We start from the raw sequence: 13,117 nt of genomic DNA on the forward strand, positions 1-13,117 counted from the left end.
GTGAGCCTCTAGAGTGGGTGTCTGCTGCAGGTGTGTGTGCACACGCCCTGTCCTACACCCGTGTCTGGGTGGTCACTAGCAAAACAGCAGTGAGCCGGACCCTAACCAGAAAAGGTTTTCCCAGCACCATGACAACCATCAAAGCGAATGGCGATAACCCATCCTTCACCTTTCTTTGCTGGTTCTGGCTTAGATTCCTCATGTCTTAAAATACCTGCTTGGCTGGCAGTGACTCACCTGGACTGGCATTGAGCAGAACAGCCAGGGGATGCTTTTTCTGAAGAACCGTCACAAACCTGCACAGCATCTGAGGTCTTTCATGTCACACATTGTTCCTGTCAAAGCGGAGACGTATTTCCTACTCTCTCGTCAAGGTTGGAGCTGCCAAAGAAAGTAAAGTGATTAGGATGTGTCAAGCTTTGGCACATGTCCTAAACAGCGTTTAAAGAAATCAGGTTTATCGGAGAATCTCTACCGCATCCTCTACCCAGTGCAACAGGGGCCTCATTTTTGATAGGACACTCTCAAAACTGAAAGTTCATAGGTAGAATCGGTCACCTCCGTGTCGGGTCCTCTAGTGGCATCTCAGGCAGTGTCAAGCTCTAATTGTTGGGATTTCATGAATTCTGAGTACTTCACTGATTTAAGAACTCTCTGGAAGCTGGTAATTTTGAAACTGCATTGTTTGTAAACTTGAATTAATAAAAAGGGTCAAGAGTTTTACTGTCCAGTAAACTGTATTTATTCGTCCTCTCTTGATTCCACCTGAATTCCACAGGCTGTAAATTGTGGTTTATTGGAAGTCAGACCTGGATTCAAATCATAGGTTCGCCACTTATTAGCTGCGCGACTTTGGCCAAGTTACAGCACTTCTCTGAATGTTTCCTCGGCTGCCAAAGTGGAATTGATACGACCTTCCACATTGCATAGTAGTGAATATTGAAAGAGATCACGAATGTCACAGTTGCCAGCACAGAGTCTGACCCATAGAGGCGCATTCCTTTTCACGTCTCTCCCTTTCCCCCTGCTATTTGAAATGAGCATCATTTCTGGCTTACTAATGTTCTAATATTGGCACATTTTAGTATGTGGTTTTGCTTTTAGAAGGTCATAAATAATCCTCCAGGAAAAATTAGAAACGATCAGTATACAGAGCCCAAGGCCAGCAGTCGTTGAAGTGAGGAGAGGTGGTTTGTACGCTCAGACAGAAAGACGGGAGCAAAGACACTTGGCAGGAGTGAGCAGCTGCAGTTTCCTCTTGAAATCTTCCTTAAGAATTCTCTGTGAAGTGTGATAAGTCGGGAGCAGCTCCAGGGGCACAGGCAAGGTCCCCGGGAGCCCAGCCGTCCCCATACGCGGCCTCCATCCTACACACCATCCCCCGCCATCCACCCCTAGTCAGGTCCAGCTCCAGTCCCCGCTGACTTCTCCAGCTCTTCCCATCAGAACCTCAGCTTTTACTATTTGCTGCGTTTCCCCCTCATTCTTTCATCTCTTTGGTCTCAGCTTCCCGCCAAAGAAAGGACGGGTTTGAGCCCCGCTACACCCCTTATTAGTTGGGTTATTATGGGTAAATTACTTAGCCTCTTTGAAACTCAGTCTTCCCGTCTGTAAATGGGGATCCTACCTCGTTAGGTTGTTATAAAGACCAATGTGAATAAAATGCATGTCAGAGTATTTTGTAAAGTGCTGAGAAAAAAAAGAATTCAAACCCCTCTTAGCGCGTATACCTCACTGGCACACAGCAGGTGCTCAAAAATATACGTTAGGTTACGTTTTGATGACAAACCTTTGCCATAGGAATGCCGTGCAACACTCCAACGCCCCAGGGGTCGTCCCAAACAGTCCTCCAAGGGGCCCAAGGGTCTCTAGGTGGTTTCTGCAGAGGATCTGACATTTGCTGTGCATTCACCGTGTCCAGGCTCAGGTCCGGGGACAGCTTGTGCAATCTCCAAGGGATAGGTATTAACCAAGATTCCTTCACCACGTGTGCGGCAAAGGAAGCCACCCCAAGACTAATAATCCAGATATTAGTTTGTTACCACCATCTCTTACACGGAACTTAATCCCAGCAAAGCGCCTTCCCTCCTGTACATTCGGAGAGCCCCTGGGGGGAAGATGTCTTACCCGTTCTCACCAACAAATCCATGGCTGGGTGCCAGGTCCCACCCCTTTCCCTGCTCTGCCTCTTCGTCCAGGCAAGACTGCACCGTGGAGAAGATGCCTTTCTCCCTGTTATGCTCGTTTCTGGGGTCCCCATTATGGTGAGCTTGTACCTCTGCAAACAATCTGTTAGCTTTTAGAGACGGCTTTGCCCGGGGATCAGACTTGGGGTAGGGCCCAGGATAGATTAGCCGCTGTTAGCACAGTGTACTCAAACCTACTCCCTTCTTGGACCTGCATGCTTTGCCCCTTGGCGAGCTCACCATGCTGGGCTCCTGGCAGCCACTCCGACCCCTGGGGTTTCCCCACTAGCTCAGCAGATGGGACTGAATCCCAGTGCAGGCTCCAGCTACACCAATGAAGAAAGGAAGGCTCAGAGGGGAAAGGAACTTACCCAAGGTCGTGCAGCCAACAGGCGGCAGACAGCCAAACCCAGAGCAAAGTCCAAATCCCATGTTCTCTCTGATCCAAATCCCATGATCAAAGTGGCAACGTGACACGCTGTTCTGACCCTGGCGTCCCTACAGCAGGGCACACTGTGCCGGTCAGTGTTTACTGTACGTACTTTTCTCCTCCCCGGAGACTTCAGTCTCTTTCTGCTTGGTTTCTATTTGGATTTATGCTTTCAACATAAAAAGCTGGGGATTCCTTGCCATTTCACCCTCTTAGCTCCCTCCCATCAGACTCATAATTTATCTCCATGTTATTTGGCTCGTGGTTAAAAGTACCGTGGTGCTTATACAGATGAGAGAACAAGCAGGTCAGCCTTAGCCAGGGTTAGCAGGTCTGAGAAAAACACAACCCCCTTGGCTCGGTTCCCGAAGCCCCTACCACTTGGCCACCCTACACCAACCCTCTGCTCCAGCAGAAAGGTCCTGACCCTGAGTTCTCCTCATTCTGTCCGCAGTGTAGCCTGGTGCCCAGAGGGGTGGGGCCTGTGCCCCCATGTGCTCACACTAACACAGCTGTCCCTCCCAGCCCATTCCAATGACCTGGCGTCTGCCCCCTTTCCTCATTGACACTCCAGTTCCCAGCAGGGATCCACACCCAGTCCTGGCCCCAGCCCTCTTGGCCCAGGACCTCGACTTTCTATTGTGGCCTTGCCAAAGCTCTTCTTGGGGAGCTGGATGTCTCTTTTTCCCAAGATGCTGCCAGGGGACCTGCCTCCATCTAAACAAACCTTCTCCTGACCCCCATTTCCTCCCCAAGCTTGAACTCTCTCGACTGCCCTAGACTTGGGCTGTACCAGCTCCACTCATCAGATGAGGAAACTCTTTTTTGGGAGGGAGGGGACGCACACCAGCCTGGCCTCCTGAGCTGGCCACTTCCTGGGGTCAGGCGACTTGTCACTTTCTTTGGTGGGCTCCTAATGTACCAGCAGCCATGGCTCTTGGGTGCTCAGTTAATGCAGGGGTGAGGGTAGGGGGGACTGAGTCTTCAGTTGGACTTCTTAAAGACCTTATTTTATACCACATACCCCCCACCTCACATTCCTGGTCCTCCCATTCTTTCTTTTTCTCCATAGCCCTTATCACCATTCTGATATGCTATGGGTCCCCCTCTCCAAGTAGAGAAGTGAGCTCCCTGAGACCTGAGGCTGCTTTGCTTGAGCACCTGGCCCATGGTGGGTGCTCAATAACTCTCTGTGGAACGGAGGAGTGGAACGCCCGCGGCCTTGGCAGGCAGCACCCGAGCGCATACACCGAGGCGCTGGGAAGGCCAGGAGCTCTCGTTTCTCAGCTGTCACAGAGGCCAGCTGCCTCAGGGCTGCCAAAGAGGATTTCTACGCCTGCTCCATCTTAGCCGGGGCAATAAAACGTCTACCAGGGTTTCCCAGCACTGCACTGGGTGTGGGAAAGGCAAAGCCTTCCGGCAGCTTCTTAACCTGGCTGGACTCAGCCATCCACCCTGCTAAAAAAGGGACTGTCCCCTCTGTTCCTGCGCCCCCTAAGCCTGTCATAACCCAACCCAGCGGCACCATCTCTCCTTCCCAGACACGAGCTGTCTTACCCACCTTTACACCCCAGTGCCCGGCACAGTGCAGAGAAGCTATGAAGCCTGTGATAGATATTTGATGAATGCCTGGATGCCACGTGAGAAAGGCAGCCCCTTCTGAATTAATTATGTGACGCAAAATGCCAGGGCAGGATGAGTTTATTTCTCCTTTATTGTGATTAATGATTTTATTTTTCCAAAGAGTTTTTCAATTCTGAGATTTAAGGTTTTTTTTTTTTTTTTTTTGGCGGTACGTGGGCCTCTCACTGACGTGGCCTCTCCCGTTGCAGAGCACAGGCTCCGTACGTGCAGGCTCAGAGGCCATGGCTCACGGGCCCAGCCGCTCCGCGGCATGTGGGATCTTCCCGGACCGGGGCACGAACCCGTGTCCCCTGCCTTGGCAGGCGGACTCTCAACCATTGCGCCACCAGGGAAGCCCAGATTTAAGTTTTATATACTGTAAATTTTAAGATATCCCTCCTTTCAAAAAAGACACAGCATAAATTTTAGAGTAAAACTGATCGTTATGTTTTCTCTCCCTAGACCTTAAATATCTCCTTTTATTGAGGGCCAATGTTTTTTAAAAAAATAATGTGGAGTGTTTTATGATACTGAAAATAAAAGTCTGTGAGGAAAAGCTGATGTTGCCTTTACTATCTCTCTTGGAATAATTAAACTTCATATTTATTACAAAAAGCTTTTTTCTAAAAAACAAAAAACAGGCAACAACTAATTATCCAGTTTCTCTTGGATTTAGGAGAGGGTGATTTACTTTCAAAAGAGGAAATAAGACACAGAGAAAAAGTAAGACAGTTGTTGTCACATCCAAAAGAGGAGAGACCAAACAATTTCTAAATGGAACTATTCATGGATACTAAATAGTACTAAGTTTTAAACCAGACTGGACATTTAATTGATTATATTCCTCAAATTCAATGATCAGAAATTAATTTAGTCAGTGTGGTAAGAAAATTTAAGAAGAGAAAAATTCTGCTTTATGATTTTCTTTTTTTTTTTTAATTTATTTTTGGCCGCGTTGGGTCTTCATTGCTGCACGCAGGCTTTCTCTAGCTGCAGCAAGCGGGGGCTACTCTTTGTTGCAGTGTGTGGGCTTCTCACTATGGTGGCTTCTCATGTTGTGGAGCACGGGCTCTAGGCTTGTGGGCTTGAGGAGTTGCAGCATGCGGGCTCAACAGTTGCGGCACGTGGGCCCTAGAGCACACGGGCTTCAGTAGTTGTGGCGCGGGCTCTAGGGAGTGAGGGCTTCAGTAGTTGTGGCTCGCGGGCTCTAGAGCACAGGCTCAGTAGTTGTGGCACATGGGCTCAGTTGCTCCGTGGCACGTGGGATCTTCCTGGACCAGGGATCGAACCCATGTCCCCTGCATTGGCAGGCGGATTCTTAACCATTGCACCTCCAGGGAAGTCCTATGATTTTCAACATTAGTTATCTATGCTGATCACAGTTTATGGATAAGTGTACAGGTGCCAGTTCACTTCATGTTGTGGAAACACTCCATTCGTCCCTGAGAGTTTTAGAAAGTTAAACCCCAGAAGGCAGAGTGGTGTTCCTCTGTTGTGCCTGCTTACATAACAACCAGTACGGCATTTCTGCTAACAGCATCCAGATTGTTTCTGGGGGGAGCCATGCCCCACCCCACTCTCAGTTCCAGAGGTTAGGAATAGTCATGTGACCTAGGCTTGGCCAATCAGGAATTGACTCAGAAGCAGGGACACGAGTAAAGCCGGGCCAATAGGAATCTGATTTGGGATTGTTGCTGGTGCTATTGAAAAAGGTGTGCTTTCCCTTTTGGGATTGCTAACACTTGGAGCTGCTGCCTGAGACTGAAGGCAACACAAAGGAAAGCAGACAGATGGTAAATTCAACTCACACTGCAACTTGGATGTATCAACAAACGTAGTTTCTCTAGCTTACCCATAATCAATCTGGCCCTCCACTGGTTAGTAGGGGTTGAAACCGGTTTAAATCTTGGTGCAATCCAATAATTCCAATATCCTCTTTGAGAACATACTCAGTTTCTCAGAGGGCCTCCCCCATCTCCTGCTCCACCAATAAAGACGATGGTGTCTGGCCAATATTCACCTGTATCCTTCATTATGGCTGACCTTGCTGATAAAATACTGAGATATGCCTGGAGCAGCTGGTAAACAGGTGCTGCCTTGAATTCCCTAAGCATCTCCCACTGCCCCCTCCCTGGGACATTTCCCTAAGCTCCCCACAATCCATCAGTGAAAACGTTAATCCTGGACACAGCAGGGCACTCCGTTCTGACTGGTCAAGGTCTGACCTGTAAGATTTTTAAATGTTTTGGCCAACATCCCTGTAGGGTATATACAGTGGGGGTAGAAGGAGGGACTGTGCTTCTGCATCCTCATGGTGTTGAGCGAAAGGGAACTCCTGGCCTTGCACGCACCCTTGCGTATAGCTGCCCAGTGTCTGTGCATGTCAGAACAAGGTCCACTTTTTGCCTGGACTGGGTGTGCTGCCAGCCTCTGATGTGATGTCTGTGGATGGCGAGTTTGTAGTCGATCCCCAAGTCTGAGGCAGTGCTCCCTGGCTGACGTAGCCTCTTCTTTGATCTTCCAGGTGCTTCTGACTTCTGGCCATGAATTCCTATCAGTCCTGGTCCCAGGGGTCCACCCTGCAGCCTGTACCACTGTGTCACCCCACCACAGTGATCACCCTGGTAAGCTGGCCACAGACTTGCTGCTACATCTGGGTAGGTCCAAGCTACACGGGGACCTAGCATAGCTTAAAAAGTCCATTGTGGGCCTCCCTCTGTCAGACCAAAATCAGGCTACCCAGGCTCTCCCTCTCATACTTCTGGAATCGTGGCAGCGGACAGGGTCTTCCCATGCCTGTGGGGCTAATCATTACTTTCCCACCACAGTTGCTCCTCCCAGGCCTCTGGTCTTGTTCTGCTGCTTCTGTCCTTCCACAATCCCCCTTTCTCCCTCTGTCTGGACGTCTCATACATAAAACCCAAGGTTTAGTCTACCAAACCCAGTCCTTGCTCTTCTAAAGAGGAAGGTAATGGAATGTAGAGGCTATTTTCTCAAGGTAAGAGCTTGGATTACAGGGCTCTCATTTTGCTACAAACTCTATTTTTGAATGTCAGAAGCTGAGTGTTACTTTTTCTTTCTCTTTGCATACCTTCTGGAAAGAATCTTCATCCCCTCCTCCAAACTTGAGTAGACTAGATTCATATGCTCTGAAAGGCAAAAGAGAAAAGCACGCTAATAACTTCAAAACATAATCCCTATGCCTTCTGACAACATCTTTCAAGCACCCTAACCTAACCATGCCTGAAGCCAGTAGCCCAGTTTAGCAAACCAGTGGATTCCATCTTGGGTTTAGCTGGTTAGAGCTGGGTTTCAGTTACTTGCTACTTGGAGTCCTGACTGACGCGGGAATAACAGCAGCTATTTCACATGGTTGTGTAGCATTCCGCACAGCTTCACATGCAAGTGGGGCTGGTTAAATGCATTTGATGGTCAGATTGCTGCCATGGCTAGAACCTGACAAGGACGAACCTGGTTTTGAAGAACTCCCCAAGTCCATTCCTAAACCTTGCAAGTGCATTGCTTCCTCTCATACGGTAGAAGGAAAAGAACGAAGAGAGAGGAATCTTTCCTTTGGGTTATCTAGGTTCAGAATCACCTCTCCTCCCATTCACCCCTGTGGAGGCTCTACTGAGATCCCATCCTATTAACCCTTCCTGTTTCTCCTTAGCCTTTAAACATGTTTCAGTTTCCCATAGCAAAAAAGACAACGACAAAAAACTCACACCCAGGGACTTCCCTGGCAGTCCAGTGGTTACGACAATGAGCTTCCACTGCAGGGGCTGGGGGCGCGGGGTTCATCCCTGGTTGGGGAACTAAGATCCCACATACCCTGCAGCTCGGCCCAAACAAACACACAAACGAACAATCAAAAAAACAACTCACGCCCAGTTGTAACTTCCCCTTGCCTGCCAACCAACTCTCCTGCAGCAGTGGGCCATATCTACTACCACTGCTGCTCCTCTGCCCGGACTCCATTGACTTCTAACCCACCGTGGCTTGGTTTCTGCTCTCACGTCCCCAGCGAAACTGGAGTCACACGCGTCAATAACTTCCTCATAGTTGAGATCAACAGGCACATTCCAGGACTAGTGCGCTGAACCCCTCTGTGTCATTTCCCACTCCCAACCACCTCCTGAGCCTGGATAATCTCTTCATTTGGACTGTTTGATGCCACTTTTTTTTTCCAGTTTTCTTCTCGCTTCTCTGCCCCCTCCTCAGGATCCCTATTTGATCCGTAGAAGCTGGTGTGTGTCACGGTTCAGTTCTCATCCATCCCATGATCTTCTCCGTCTGCCTGCTCTCTCCGGGTCATCTCAGCCCCGCCCCAGCTTCAGTGACTACCTGTGTCGACCCTTTCCCAGTGGGCTTCTCCGGGCTTCTCTCCCACGCTTGGCACCTACGCTCCTGACTGCCTCCTGGCTGTCTTCCCTGGAAGTTCCACAGGCACATTAAAATATATATTCAAAATGCGCCATCTTCCTCTCAGACCAGTTTCTACTCCTTTACTTGCTATCACAGTAAATGGTATCACCATCCGTGAAGCTGCACAAACTACCTGGGAGTCCTGAATTCCTATTTTCCTTTCCCCTTTCCCTGCTTACTGAGGCAGACCCCTTGTACCTGGCAGTATATAATGGGTCCCCCAAAGCAGTGTGTGTAAACGGGTGAATGAACTATGGGGGACACAGAAAACCAGGGCTCTAACTTGAGTCTAAAATTTTTTTTTTTTTGCGGTACGCGGGCCTCTCACTGTTGCGGCCTCTCCCATTGCGGAGCACAGGCTCCGGACGTGCAGGCTCAGCGGCCATGGCTCACGGGCCCAGCCGCTCCGCGGCATGTGGGATCTTCCCGGACCAGGGCACGAACCCGCGTCCCCTGCATCGGCAGGCGGACTCTCAACCACTGCGCCACCAGGGAAGCCCCCGAGTCTAAAATTTGATGCCGGTTTACCTTTCACAGTTTTTCACTGCTTCTTCCTTAACAAGAGGGACCATCATTGTACCAGGTGGTCTTCACCGCTGGTCATCTGTGATTCAAGATGGCTCCAATCTGTTACCTTAGGCGCTTAACCACCATTCCTTCTTGTCCACTTAACCCCATTGCTCCTTCTTGTGCCTGTCCCGCCTAGGAAAAGAGGAGAGAGGCCCCCGTGATAAAGTAGAACTTCAAACGTAAATTGCACCACCTCGCAGAACACATTTCACCCTGATAAGAGGTCCCGATGTATCCCTGCCGCCACCAGGAGTCACAGTGAGGGCTGGGAGGGGAGGAAGGAAAGAGGGAGGGGGAAGGACGGGGCAGTAGGAGGAAAGATAAACAGAGGTCATTTCCTCCTTTCCCTGTCTTGCCAGGTCACGTAACCCTGTGTGAGTCTTCCCAAGTGCTGCGCTGCGCGCGGGAAAGTACCTTCCCTCTCTTGCAGCCGACTTCTGCCTGGAAATGAGTACCCTGACTGTCTCATGAAAGCCTGTGCGCCTAGCACTTTCGACTTCTCAAAACATTGCATGAATATGTTTGAGTGACTTCCAGGTGCAGGCTTTGTGCTAAGCAATGTGCACCTTATCTCATTTAAGCACTGCGACCTTAGCAGGTAGGTCCTGTTTTTTATCTCCGCTTTGCAGACGAGGAAACTAGGGCTTAGAGAGGTTAATTGCTTCACAAGGCTATCCAGCTAGCAGTGTAGTCCTGCAAATCATCAAATCAAACCCAGGTCTGTATCATTCTACGTGTAAGTCTGGGGTGGCCACGGTTACACTGCTTCTGATGTATTCGTGGTTATCTTCCATACCATACATACATTTAGGACATGGTACATCCAGGCGCCAGATAAACGCTCGGGGAAGTAGTGCCTAAACCACGCCAATAAGTGCTGGATCTGGTCCCAGCCGGCAGAATTCAGAAATGCAGCTTTAGGCGGTTCCCAATGGTTCCTTGTATCTCAATTTCCTCATCTGTAAAATGGAGGCACGAAGCAAGCGCCCTCCAAGGAGCCTGTAGCATTCTGTGGCTCTATTCCAACAGTGCAGTGTCCCCAACACGCTGCCAGGAATCTGGACGGAGAGCGTGATCAAACGGGCAGTGCTCTCTGCGGGCGCTCCCCTGCCCTACCGCTGACGCGTGCGCCCTCGCCCGCCGCCCTCGCGCCGAGCCCAGAGCAACGCGGCCCCTCTCCGAGCATGTGCAAGCCCTGGTGGCCCGACTGCGGGCCGCGGGTGCAGAGACGGCTCCCTCCCCCGGCGCGGCGGAATCAGTGCCCTCGGTAGGGATGGGGTGATCCTGCCAGAAACGAGCCGGGCCCACGGGGGATGCGCCTGGCCCTCGTTGGGAAAGGCCACAGCCTCCCCCAAGGCCCCTGGAAAGCTGTTCCTGTGGGGGAGAGTGTGTTACAGCCTCCGCGCCCTCGCTCTGGACGTGCTGGGCGGCACAGAGAGGCCGTTCTTTCCCAACACAGATGGAAACGCTCCCCTGGCACTGCTGCCTGGGGTGTGGAGGAGGGGACGGCCCCGCAGCTCCGCCGACTCGGGAAGCCGGGGAGGACTTTCCTCTCGAAAACCATACTGCTGATTAAAATGAAAACGTCTAAGGTCACCGAGGACATTTATCCAACTAGGAGCGGGGAATGGGAGGTGTGAGACATCACCTGATAGTAGAAGCTCCTAAAGGGCAGCTGGCACTGCAGGGAGGCCCACCCTTCATTGCTGCTTAGGGATGAATAACAGAACCTAGACAGCTATTTTTACACTGGTTGAGAGAGAGAGAGAGAGAGAGAGAGAGAGAGAGAGAGAGAGAGAGAGAGAGTTGCGGGAGGAGGTGGGAGCAACAGGGGGGAGGACCTAGGGAGACAGCAAGTGCAGCCTCTTCCCTACTCATCCCGTGAGCTTTCTTATTCCTCTTCCCAATGCGGATTCCCTCCCCGGAAGTTAAGAATTATTTATTACTTTGAAATCAGAAAAGGAAGAAGGACGCTAATCAAAAAGTTCTCTGAACGGTGAAAATAAATGAGATCTCAACATTCTGAAATTGCCCCTGTCGTCGGTCCCCTCAGTCCTTTCTCCCCTTGTTTGCCATCTTTTGAATGTCCAGGTCCGAGGTTATGGATCTGAATTTTCTTTTCCCTACTCAGGGATCATGGAATGGCCTCTAGGAGGTTTGGGTCAGTGGGCTGAAGGAGACAAGGAAGAGGACCCCTTCTACCAGGATGCTATTCAGGTTGTCAGTTTACTGTATGACTTTGTCCTGAAAGCCCTGCTTCTTCAAACGGGGATTTTTAGACCATGGTAAGTTCTGGGAAGGCAGAAGGATGTCCAGAAAGGGTGGTTGCTTTCAATGTTCAGCTGATACGAGGCAGCCAGAGCCTGTGCCTGTGCTTTCGTCTGTCAGAATAAATATGGTGCTGAACTCACCAGTCCAAGGAGATGTGCTATGGGAGACGGTCGCAAGCTGCATGGGGAACCACTGCTGACATCAGCTCACTTCACACCACTCAGGCTACTTTGATTCCATTGAACTTCATTTCGTTTCCTCCCCAAGCCCTGACAAATCTGGAAAAAGGAGGCACAGAAAATAATTTCAAAAGTTAAACGAGGCATGAAATGACCCCTGACATCAAAGGGAGGTTGTAGAGGTTACCATCTTAAGAGTTTGCTTAGGGGAACCTTTTAGAAGTTTTTGTCTGAGAATTATGGTGACCAAAAACAGAACAAAACAAACCCCTTACTGAGGAGGAAAGGTTACTTGGAGCTCTTTATTTCATTTGGCACTTCGAAGATTCACCAGATCACAATAAGGGTATAGGGTTGGGGATGTGTGTGGGGGGGATGAACGTGCTTCATCTGTGACTGATGTCTCCCACAAAGAGAAGAAAGTAATCTTTCCCTCTGCAAAGGGAAGTTGGAAGTCAAAGCTGTGGACAAGCATCTAACCCAGCAGTACCACAGCCTCCCAGGTTCCAGCACAGCTGGGCTCTTAGATATTCATCCACTTCTTCCAAAGGCAGGTCAAAGAAGATGGTGTTTTATTAAGGAGACAGTATGATTCAGGGGCTCTTTCATAGCAGAAACCACCCCCTGCCCCGGCCGCCAAACACCCCCATTATCTGTATTCCAGTTCCTTTTTAGCCGAGGTTGAGGGGAAATGCCCCCAAATGATCATTATTATTGTTTGCATGTATGTTTGTTTATTCTGTTTGGCTTTTAAAAACATAGCAGAACTTCTGTATCCAAATGGATAAAGACCCTGAGAGCTTTCAGATCACTAAGAAAAGTGGGAGCACAGCCAGCCATATCCATCCCAGCGGACGATCCTATGCTAGTCCCCTCTCTTCTGTCCCCAGCAGGTTTAATTTAAGGTGGTCCCACACAGTATATTCAAGTGTGGGCAAGTTGATCCGTCCCTCCAGTCACCTTTACTCTGTGTCACTCTGTGTCCCTAGCAAGTTAACCCAGGTCTAAAGATCAGAAAACCAGGCTCCTGAAGAGATTAGGTCTCACAAGAGATTAGTATTAATAATCCGCCTTTGCATATATCCTATCAGCTATCACATTTATTTTTAAGAAATCTAAACTATTTGAGTTCAAAATTCAGTGTCTTTTTCCTGTAATATGGTACAGGAGAAAGGGTTCCGGGAGTGGCAACTTAGTTTGTATCTAATTTCAGCAAAATAATTGCAGACTGCTTCCAGCCTGAATAAGCAGTGAGGTATAGCTCCCAGTATTTACTTATTTTAGAAGCACTCCCTCAGGATGAATGCTAGCTATTTTCAGTTGCATGTGGGAAAACCAAGGGCACTGCCAAGCTGTGGTAAGTTGGCATCGTGTTATGAGCTGTCAACCTCGATACTTAGTTCCACTCAGATTCATTTCTGATTTTCACTTGG

At 49.6% G+C, this 13,117-nt stretch overlaps 1 long non-coding RNA gene across 1 annotated transcript; it reads right to left on the minus strand.

Moving 5' to 3' along the window:
- Positions 1–243: 243 nt before the first annotated feature.
- On the minus strand, positions 244–11,767 carry LOC115844914 (uncharacterized). Its single transcript, XR_004036257.2, has 4 exons — positions 11,646–11,767; positions 9,193–9,366; positions 7,331–7,388; positions 244–381 (listed from the first exon to the last, which is right to left on the minus strand). It is a non-coding gene; the product is annotated as an uncharacterized lncRNA (long non-coding RNA).
- Positions 11,768–13,117: the final 1,350 nt, after the last annotated feature.

This window comes from Globicephala melas, chromosome 4 (assembly GCF_963455315.2).
Source record: "Globicephala melas chromosome 4, mGloMel1.2, whole genome shotgun sequence".
NCBI lineage: Eukaryota > Metazoa > Chordata > Mammalia > Artiodactyla > Delphinidae > Globicephala > Globicephala melas.